This window comes from Hyla sarda, chromosome 5 (assembly GCF_029499605.1).
Source record: "Hyla sarda isolate aHylSar1 chromosome 5, aHylSar1.hap1, whole genome shotgun sequence".
Taxonomy (NCBI): Eukaryota; Metazoa; Chordata; class Amphibia; order Anura; family Hylidae; genus Hyla; species Hyla sarda.
In genome coordinates, this window is record NC_079193.1 from 66,436,949 (window position 1) to 66,446,937 (window position 9,989).

A 9,989-nucleotide genomic window follows, 5' to 3' on the forward strand; every position below is an offset into this window, starting at 1 on the left:
CAGTGAAAATGATCTTATATTATAAGAAATTGAAAGATGATTTCTATCTAAAGGGATACTCCGGTGAAAACCTTTTTTCTTTTAAATCAACTGGTGGCAGAAAGTTAAACATATTTGTAAATTACTTCTATTAAAAAATCTTAATCCTTCCTGTACTTATTAGCTGCTGAATACTACAGAGGAAATTCTTTTCTTTTTTGGAATTCTCTCTGATGACATCACGAGCACAGTTCTCTCTGTTGACGTTATTATAATAATAATAACGCTTTATTTATTGTTGTCCTTAGTGGGATTTGAACCCAAGTCCCCAGCACTGCAAGGCAGAAGTGCTAACCACTGAGCCACCATGCTGCCCTTAGCATACATCTGCTATGCATGGTTGCTAAAATGGACAGATATGTCAGCAGAGAGCACTGTGCTCGTGATGTCATCAGTGTTCCAAAAAGAAAGGAATTTCCTCTGTAGCATTCAGCAGCTAATAAGTACTGGAAGGATTAATATTTTTTAATAGAAGTCATTTACAAATATGTTTAACTTTCTGCCACCAGTTGATTTAAAAGAAAAAAGGTTTTCACCGGAGTACCCCTTTAAGCGATTTTTGCAAAGCGTATGTTATAGAGTAGAGCAAAGTAAGCCACCTACAGTATACAATGACTACCTATAACATGGTGCCTGCCAAAAAGGAATATATTGGTCATATTGCATTTACCAGTCCTTCAGAGGTATCTATCGGCATCTTACTGAAAATAGGATGCCCGTGTACACTGTCACCTCTCTCCCATTCAGAATGGAAGCGTTATTTTAAGCCGACTGGGCAACACAGCAGACCATGGTTTTGAGTCCGCTTAAAATTGTCCATATGTCCCAAACCTAGTCACTAGGTGACTCCATTCAGGCCATTAAAATGAATACCTCAACTTACCCCTCAATACCTCAAAGTGATCCCTCAACTTACAATGGCCTCAACATACAATAGTTTCAACATACAATGGTCTTTTCTGGCCCATTGTAACTGGAAACCAGACTCAACATACAATGTACAGACAGTCCAGATCTGTGATACCTGTCACAACTGGAGGAACTGACCAATCAGAATGGGCATTTTACTGGTAAAACCCCTGTATTACTGAAGTGCATGCACTGACTGGCTGTCTGGTAGCGCCCCCTACAGTACAGGGAGGAACTACAAGTTCTGTACTACTCCTTACCTGTGCCAGGGTTAGCTGCTCCTTTGGACACCAAGTAAGGGCGGCTCCATTTGGGACACTGTGTGTACTGTATAGGACCCTGAAGAAGCTCCTGTCCTCTACATAAACCATTGTTTCCCAACCAGGGTGCAAAACTACAACTCCCAGCATGCCCGGACAGCCAACGGCTGTCCGGGCATGCTGGGAATTGTAGTTTTGCAACAGCTGGAGGCTCCCTGGTTGGGAAACACTGACATAGACAGTGATTACAGCTCCCAGCAGATCTTTCTTACTTTTATATGTAAGGATTTGCTTTATCTATATTAGTTATCTACTTATTTTTCTTTAATCCTCACTTTTTCCTATTTTTGGATGACATTTTGGGGCTTCAGAACCAATTACCAAGTTACCATAGAGTTCTGGTCTCAACATACAATGGTTTCAACATACAATGGTCGTCCTGGAACCGATTAATATTGTAACTTGAGGGACCACTGTACAATGTCATCTAGTTTTCAGTTCTTGAAGTTGATGTGTTGGAAGCAGAAAAGCAGGCAAGTGTAAGGCTATGTTCACACTAGCAAATTACTCTGTTTAGCAAGTTCCGTTGCTAGTTCCGTCCTAAAATCAGCTGTCACCGGCAGTAACCAAATCCTATACGTCCGTTAGAAAATCCCATTATAGCTTATGGGATTTTTCTAATATCCGTTTTAATCCATTATAGTTAATATTTAATCCATTCATGAACTGTTTTCTTCCGTACTATCTTCCATCACAAAATAATGTCCGTTATCAATAACGGAATATAATGGATTAAAACGGATATTACAAAAATCCCATAGACTATAATGGGATTTTCTAAGGGACGTATAGGATTTGGTTACTGCCGGTGACAGCTGATTTTAGAACGGAACTAGCGACGGAACTTGCTAAACGGAGTCATTTGCTAGTGTGAAAAGAGCCTAAGTCTATGTTTACACTTCAGAAATTCCACATTGAATTCTGCATTAATTTGGCCAGAATTCTGCATCTTTCAATCATTTGCGGAATCTATGCCGAATTTCTGCTGAATATGTGTGAAATTAATGCAGAATTTCCACATGAATTCTGCATGAATCCACAGTGCACATTGGAAAAGTGCCATTATTTATAGCAAAACTTATATTTCCCAAAAATACCGCACGAAATTCGCACAAAATCCGCATTTAGCAGAGAGGAAAAAACCCCATTGACTTCAATGGGCTTCCGCAGCCGAATTCCACAAAAATATAAGACATGACTTATATTTTTGTGGAATGGGGAATTTTAGCTGCGGAACATCTGTAGCTAAAATTCTGCTGTGTGAATGGGACTGCGGAAGTGAATAGGCTTTAAACACCTGCAGAATTTCTATGCGAATTTCAATGCAAAAATCCATGCAGAAATTCTGCCGTGTGAACATAGCCAAAGGATTAGAGATGAGCGAACTTACAGTAAATTCGATTTGTCACGGACTTCTCGGCTCGGCAGTTGATGACTTATCCTGCATAAATTAGTTCAGCTTTCCGGTGCTCCGATGGGATGGAGACTCTCTCCTAGGACTGTATCCACCTTTTCCAGCCACCGGAGCACCGGAAAGCTGAACTAATTTATGCAGGAAAAGTCATCAACTGCCGAGCCGAGAAGTTTGTGACGAATCGAATTTACTGTAAGTTCGCTCATCTCTACAAAGGATCTATGAGACTGTTACAAGGGACAGATTGGGTTGGATCGATGACTGGGTAAAAGCATCACTAGGGGTTGTGTGGGGTGTTCCTGGTATGCAATGGTTGGCACCTAACAAAAGTCTTGCAAGGAAGAAACTTATAAACTATGACAGGTTTCTGGGTGTTTAAAGGGGCATTCTATGGATAGGGGATATGATGTCTTTGGCCGAAATACCCCTTTAATGGGGTACTCCACTGGAAAACATTTTCTTTCAAATCAACTAGTGTCAGAAAGTTAAACAGATTTGTAAATTACTTCTATAAAAAAAAAATCTTAATCCTTTCAGTACTTATCAGCTGCTGTTATGATCGACAGGAAGTTCTTTTCTTTTGGAATCTCTTTTCTGTCTGACCACAGTGCTCTCTGCTGATACCTCTGTCCAATTTAGGAACTGCCCAGAGTAGGAGCAAATCCCCATAGAAAACCTATCCTGCTCTGGACAGTTCCTAAAATGGACAGAGGTGTCAGCAGAGAGCACTGTGGTCAGGCAGAAAGGAAATTCATAAAGAAAACAACTTCCTGTATCTCATAACAGCAGATGATAAGTACTGGAAGGATGAAGATTTTTTAATAGAAGTAATTTGCAAATCTGTTTAACTTTCTGGCACCAGTTGATAAAAAAAAAAATGTTTTCCAGTGGAGTACCCCTTTAAGGCTAAGGAGGAAAGCCTATCCCATCTTGTCTGATCCACCGTAGTGCTGCTTTATCACAAATTGCTAACAATGTTACAGCTGCCAGTGATAAAATGTCAGGCTACATTGTGTATCTTCTGTGTATGGGGCTATTGCAGCCACAGATTTGTCCCTTACGAACCCTCTGTCCACTGCCAAATTTACTAACAACTGGCACATGAGTAACAGAACTGGCACCGGGCAGAAGGTGAATGGATTTATTGGCACGTTTCCATCACTTACCTGGAGAAGACATGTTGCCCGAATGCATTATAGGAAGAAGACATGCTGGTGGAAGCAGTGTAATATTTGAGACCAGTGTTCTTTAACCTGCGGACCTCCAGATGTTTCAAAACTACAACTCCCAGCATGCCCGGACAGCCGATGGCTGTCCGGGCATGCTGGGAGTTGTAGTTTTGGAACATCTGGAGGTCCGCAGGTTGAAGACCGCTGATCTAGACAATGCTCTGCTGGAAAACCCTGTGTTCTGGTATGTATGTAGATGTTACTTTAACATGTTTAAACGACTGAATATTGTTGCAGGCCAAGGACAGCCCTTCTTGGCTGCGGTATTCCCTGATGGCAGTGTCACAGCAAACATTGTTCAGGCATGGTTTTCGGAATACGACAAAGAGTTCAAAGTGTATACTTGGCCTCCAAAGTGCACAAATCCCAATCCCATCAAGCATCTGTGGAATGTGTTGGGAAAACAATTCTGATCCATGAGATTTAAAGGATCCCCTACTAATGTCGTAGTAGCAAATACTACAGGACACTTTAAGTGGTCTTGTGGAGTCCATGCCTTAAAGGGTCAAAGTTATGTTTCGCATTATGATGGGGGATCTACATAATATTTTAAAGGGGTACTCCGGTGAAAACCTTTTTTCTTTTAAATCAACTGGTGGCAGAAAGTTAAACATATTTGTAAATTACTTCTATTAAAAAAAATCTTAATCCTTCCTGTACTTATTAGCTGCTGAATACTACAGAGGAAATTCTTTTCTCTTTGGAATGCTCTCTGATGACATCACGAGCACAGTTCTCTCTGCTGACGTTATTATAATAATAATAATAACGCTTTATTTATTGTTGTCCTTAGTGGGATTTGAACCCAAGTCCCCAGCACTGCAAGGCAGCAGTGCAAACCACCGAGCCACCATGCTGCCCTTAGCATACATCTGCTATGCACGGTTGCTAAAATGGACAGAGATGTCAGCAGAGAGCACTGTGTTCGTGATGTCCTCAGTGTTCCAAAAAGAAAGGAATTTCCTCTGTAGCATTCAGCAGCTACTAAGTACTGGAAGGATTAAGATTTTTTAATAGAAGTAATTTACAAATATGTTTAACTTTCTGACACCAGTTGATTTAAAAGAAAAAAGGTTTTCACCGGAGTACCCCTTTAATGTTATGGCTCATCGGTGTAGTATGTGATATTGTATGGGTAATGTATGGCTGACAATGGGGGATATTTATCAAAGTTGTCTATGTCCCGCATCAATATAGACCAAACTACAGAGGGTTAGTCTGGTCTATTGTGCACCTAATTTATCAAATGGCGCACAGCTCTTGATAAATTCTGTGCACAGACTTTGTGATCTATGCTTTAGTCTATATTTAAACCTGCTCCAACATGGTCTGACTTTTCGGCGTACTTTCAGCCTATGCGACTTGTCGCTGAAAAGTCGCTTTTGATAAATTCAACACCAATGCATTTTTCAATGCATTTCAGTCTAAAATAGGACTGTATCCACCTTTTCCAGCCCACCGGAGCACCTGAAAGCTGAACTCATTTATGCAGGAAAAGGCATCAACTGCCGAGCCGAGAAGTTCGTGACGAATCGAATTTACTGTAAGTTCGCTCATCTCTAGTTGCAATACTACAATGAATGAATGAATGAAGAGGTCAAGCACATGCACTACTCCAGTGTTTCCCAACCAGGGTGCCTCCAGCTGTTGCAATACTACAACTCCCAGCATGCCCGGACAGCCAACGGCTGTCCGGGCATGCTGGGAGTTGTAGTATTGCAACAGCTGGAGGCACCCTGGCTGGGAAACACTGGAGTAGTGCATGTGCTTGACCTCTTCATTCATTCATTCATTCATTCTCTATGGGAACTGCCGGAAACAGACGAGAAAAAAAAAAGAAAAAAAAAGGAGCAGTGGTGCGCATGACCTGCACCTCCATTCTAACAGAAGGCCGGGATACCCAGGATCAGCTGATTATAAAATTGCACAACTCCTTTAATGAGTATAGATATTTGCTGGAGTCATCCACACAAATCAGTTAGTCTTTAAGTTAAAGTGTTAATTTATACCTGAAGTCATAAATTAAGTGCTGTCTATAAACATATTAAGGAACAGCTTTACACTCAGCTATTAAGACTCTTCCAAATATACATATTCGACAAACTGATAAATCATAACGCACTCATAATATTTTAAGTACTTCTGTTTTCATTGTATTATTATCTGTTATCTGTCTGTAATGGAAATCTGTTTTCTAAGAACGTTGCTTTGGGTTCACAGAACTGGATAATCATTATACATCAGTTGTTGGCCGTGTCGAAAAAGAACTGACACCGTTCCAGAAAAAAAATGTGACCCTGGAGTGGTTATCTTGTGTACTTTAGGCTATGACCTACATATGTATAAAAATGTGTACCCAAAACGGTGTACAGTGCTAGGCTGGGACACCTTGGACACCTTAACCCCTTAAGGACGCAGCCCATTTGGGCCTTAAGGACGCAGACAATTATATTTTTACGTTTTCGTTATTTCCTCCTCACTTTCAAAAAATCATAACTCTTTTATATTTTCATCCGCAGACTAGTATGAGGGCTTGTTTTTTGCGCGACCAGTAGTCCGTTGTAATGCCATCACTCACTTTACCATAAAATGTATGGCGCAACCAAAAAAACACTATTTGTGTGGGGAAATTAAAAAGAAAACCGCAATTTTGCTAATTTTGGAAGGTTTTATTTTCACGCCGTACAATTTACGGTAAGAATGACGTGTGTTCTTTATTCTGTGGGTCAATACGATTAAAATGATACCCATGATAACATACTTTTCTATTACTGTTGCGCTTAAAAAAAATCACAAATGTTTTAACCAAATTAGTGCGTTTAAAATCCCCCTATTTTGAAGACCTATAACTTTTTCATTTTTCCGTATAAGCGGCGGTATGAGGGCTCATTTTTTGCGTCGTGATCTGTACTTTTTATTGATACCATATTTGCTTATATAAAACTTTTAACACATTTTTTATTAATTTTTTGGGGAATAAAATATCATTAACATTTTAACGGTATCATTAACATTTTATTTTAATAGTTCATATATTTACGCATGCGGCGATACCAAATATGTATATAAAATTTTTTCAACACTTTTTGGGGGTGAAATAGGGAAAATGGGATAATTAACGTTTTTATTGGGGGAGGGTTTTTTTCACATTTTTTTAACTTTTTTTTTTTACTTTTATTTTTACACTTTAATAGTCCCCATAGGGGACTATTTATAGCAGACCTGGGCATTGTACGGCCTGCGGGCCACATACGGCCCTTTGATTGGCTCTGACCGGCCCGCACTGACTGTCGGCCGTACAATGCCCAGGTCTGCACCAAGCTGTGCACTGAGCTCCCGTCATAGGCGTGCGCACAGGGTGTGCCGGATGTGCACAGGCACACCCTAATCACCGCGGCCCGCTGCTGCAGGATTCTTTTTTTTTTTTCTCTATACTAAACCCCAGCCCCACTGGACATCCCCGACATCACCCGTCCGACATCACCAACGCCAACCAAGACCTCCCCCCCCCTCCCCCCGGTCGGCGCCGCAACCACTAGTACACACACTATGGAATATGGTCCCTACACTGACTGACTTAACATGCCGCCCGGGGCCGCTTTAAGAGCGCGGGGGCTGATGGGTCAGGCGTCAGTGCGCATGGCTGCACATGACGTCTAGGTGACTCATGGTGCGCAGTGCCTGGAGCCCGCACACGCGCATTGTGTCTGGAGAGCCCGCACAGGAGAGGCCCGCTGCCAGGACAGGAGAAGCCCGGGCCCCCAGCTCTGGAGTCTGGGCTGCTGGAGAGGGCGGCTAAGGAGAGAGAGGCCTGCAGCAGCAGCAAGTGCCGGTAAGTGGCTGCTGGCCTGCTGCCATACATGATGGGGATGTAGTCCTGAACTGTGAGCCTACATTATGTAGGCTCACAGCTCAGGACTACATCCCCATCATGTATGATTGTCATAGGCGTGCGCACGGGGTGTGCCTGGGCACACCCTAATCAAGCCCAGGCTCCCGTCACATTCAGGATATCCAGGGAGCGTAGGAATCGGGGGGACACATCCCCCCCAGAAAATCATGCATCGGGACAGACCATGGGGGAATCTCCCCCAGTTCTGCCCGCAGACTTTGCTGTATTATATGATCCCTGGGTCTATTTAAAGGGGTATTCCAGGAAGCATATCCCCATAGCAAACCTCTTCTAAACTGGGTGGTTCCTGAGACAAGTGTCATCAGAGAGCACTTAGACAGAAAAGAACAACCTTAACTTCAGAAGCTCATAAGTACTGAAAGGATTAAGATTTTTTAATAGGAGTAATTTACAAATCTGTTTAACTTTCTGGAGCCAGTTGATATATCAGAAAAAGTTTTTTTTTCCTGGATAACCCCTTTAACCCAGGGAGGCATTCATAGCTGGTCACTCACGGCCGGAGCTTCTGAACTGTGTGCACATAAACATAAGATGTATAACTTTGCCTTGATGTCAGGACCCTTCTTGTATAATTGCACAAAGTCCTGTGTATTACATGGGGTCCCTATATTAGCACCAGGTTATGTATTCACTGTTCACTTTATTGCAGATGTCCCAACACTGCGCTATTGCACTAGTGCCCGTCACTCCATTTCCTAATCCACATATATATACACAGCTTCCTTTGTTATGCATTGGCTGCAGATTGTATAACACTATGCCATTGCACTTCGCTGTTTCCTAGGTAGTGGGAGCTGGTTTCAAGTATTTGGGCTCCGTTCACATTGCCATAGGCGATCCTACGTGTTTCATCCGCTTCAATTAATCAGGGATCACGTTGTAGCGTGTATTCTTCTAATATCGTTTCACGGGCCACCAGTGACGGGCACTAATGCAATAGCGCAGTGTTGGGACGTGAACAGTGAATACATTACCTGGTGCTAATATAGGGACCCGATGTAATACACAGGACTTTGTGCAATTATACAAGGGTCCTGACATCAAGGCAAAGTTATGCATCTTATGTTTATGAATGCGCAGTTTACACAAAATGTGAAACAGTAACACCTAATTATATATGCACTTTGAATAACACTAGAGGCTCTGCATCTATGATTGTAACATTTTATTCCAAAATTTTTTTATACAAAATGTATTGAAAGTTTTATATAAGTAAATATGGTATCAATAAAAAGTACAGATCATGGTGCAAAAAATGAGCCCTCATACCGCCGCTTATATGGAAAAATGAAAAAGTTATAGGTCGTCAAAATAGGGGGATCTTAAACGTACTAATTTGGTTTAAAAGTTTGTGATTTTTTTTTAAGCGCAACAGTAATAGAAAAGTAGGTTATCATGGATATCATTTTAATCGTATTGATGCAACGCAGCACCTACGTAGCAAGCTAGCTGCCTGCCTACCTACCTGGCTATCTAGCAACCTGAATATCTACCTACCTAACTATCCATCTACCTACCTAGCTATCTATCTACCTAGCAACCTAACTACATGGCTACCTAGCTAGCTAACAACCTACCTAGCTAATTGCCTACCTGGCTACCTTGCTAGCTACCCACCTATGTTGCTCATAACCAACCTTGCTACCTACCTAGCTATCTACCTAGCATGTATGGCTATCTACTTAGCTAGCTAACAATCTACCTAGACACTTAACAAGCTATCTAGCTAACAACCAACCTAGCTATGAACATACCTAGCTACTGACATAGTTGCAACTAGGGATGCACCGATATATCGGTGGCCGATATATATTGGCCCGAAAATAGCTATTTTGGGGAAATGCCGAAACAACTAAAAATTTGCCGATAATGACCCACCTCCCCTGCCCGCCCACAGCACAAGGTACAAACACTGCTAGTGCCAGAGGCGTAGCGTGGGGGGTGCAAAGGCTGTCTGGGCATGCTGGGAGTTGTAGTTTCACAACAGCTGGAGGCCCCCTGGTTTTTAGTAAACAGTATTAGTTTTTATATGCTCTGGTCGGCCCCCGCCTGCAGCCACACACGGGAGCCGGCCCGGGCACATAAAAAGAAGTATTCCTAATCCTATCCCGGACATCCCTGTGTCCCGAAAAATCTTTTCGGGACATAAGGATGTCCGCCGGTCA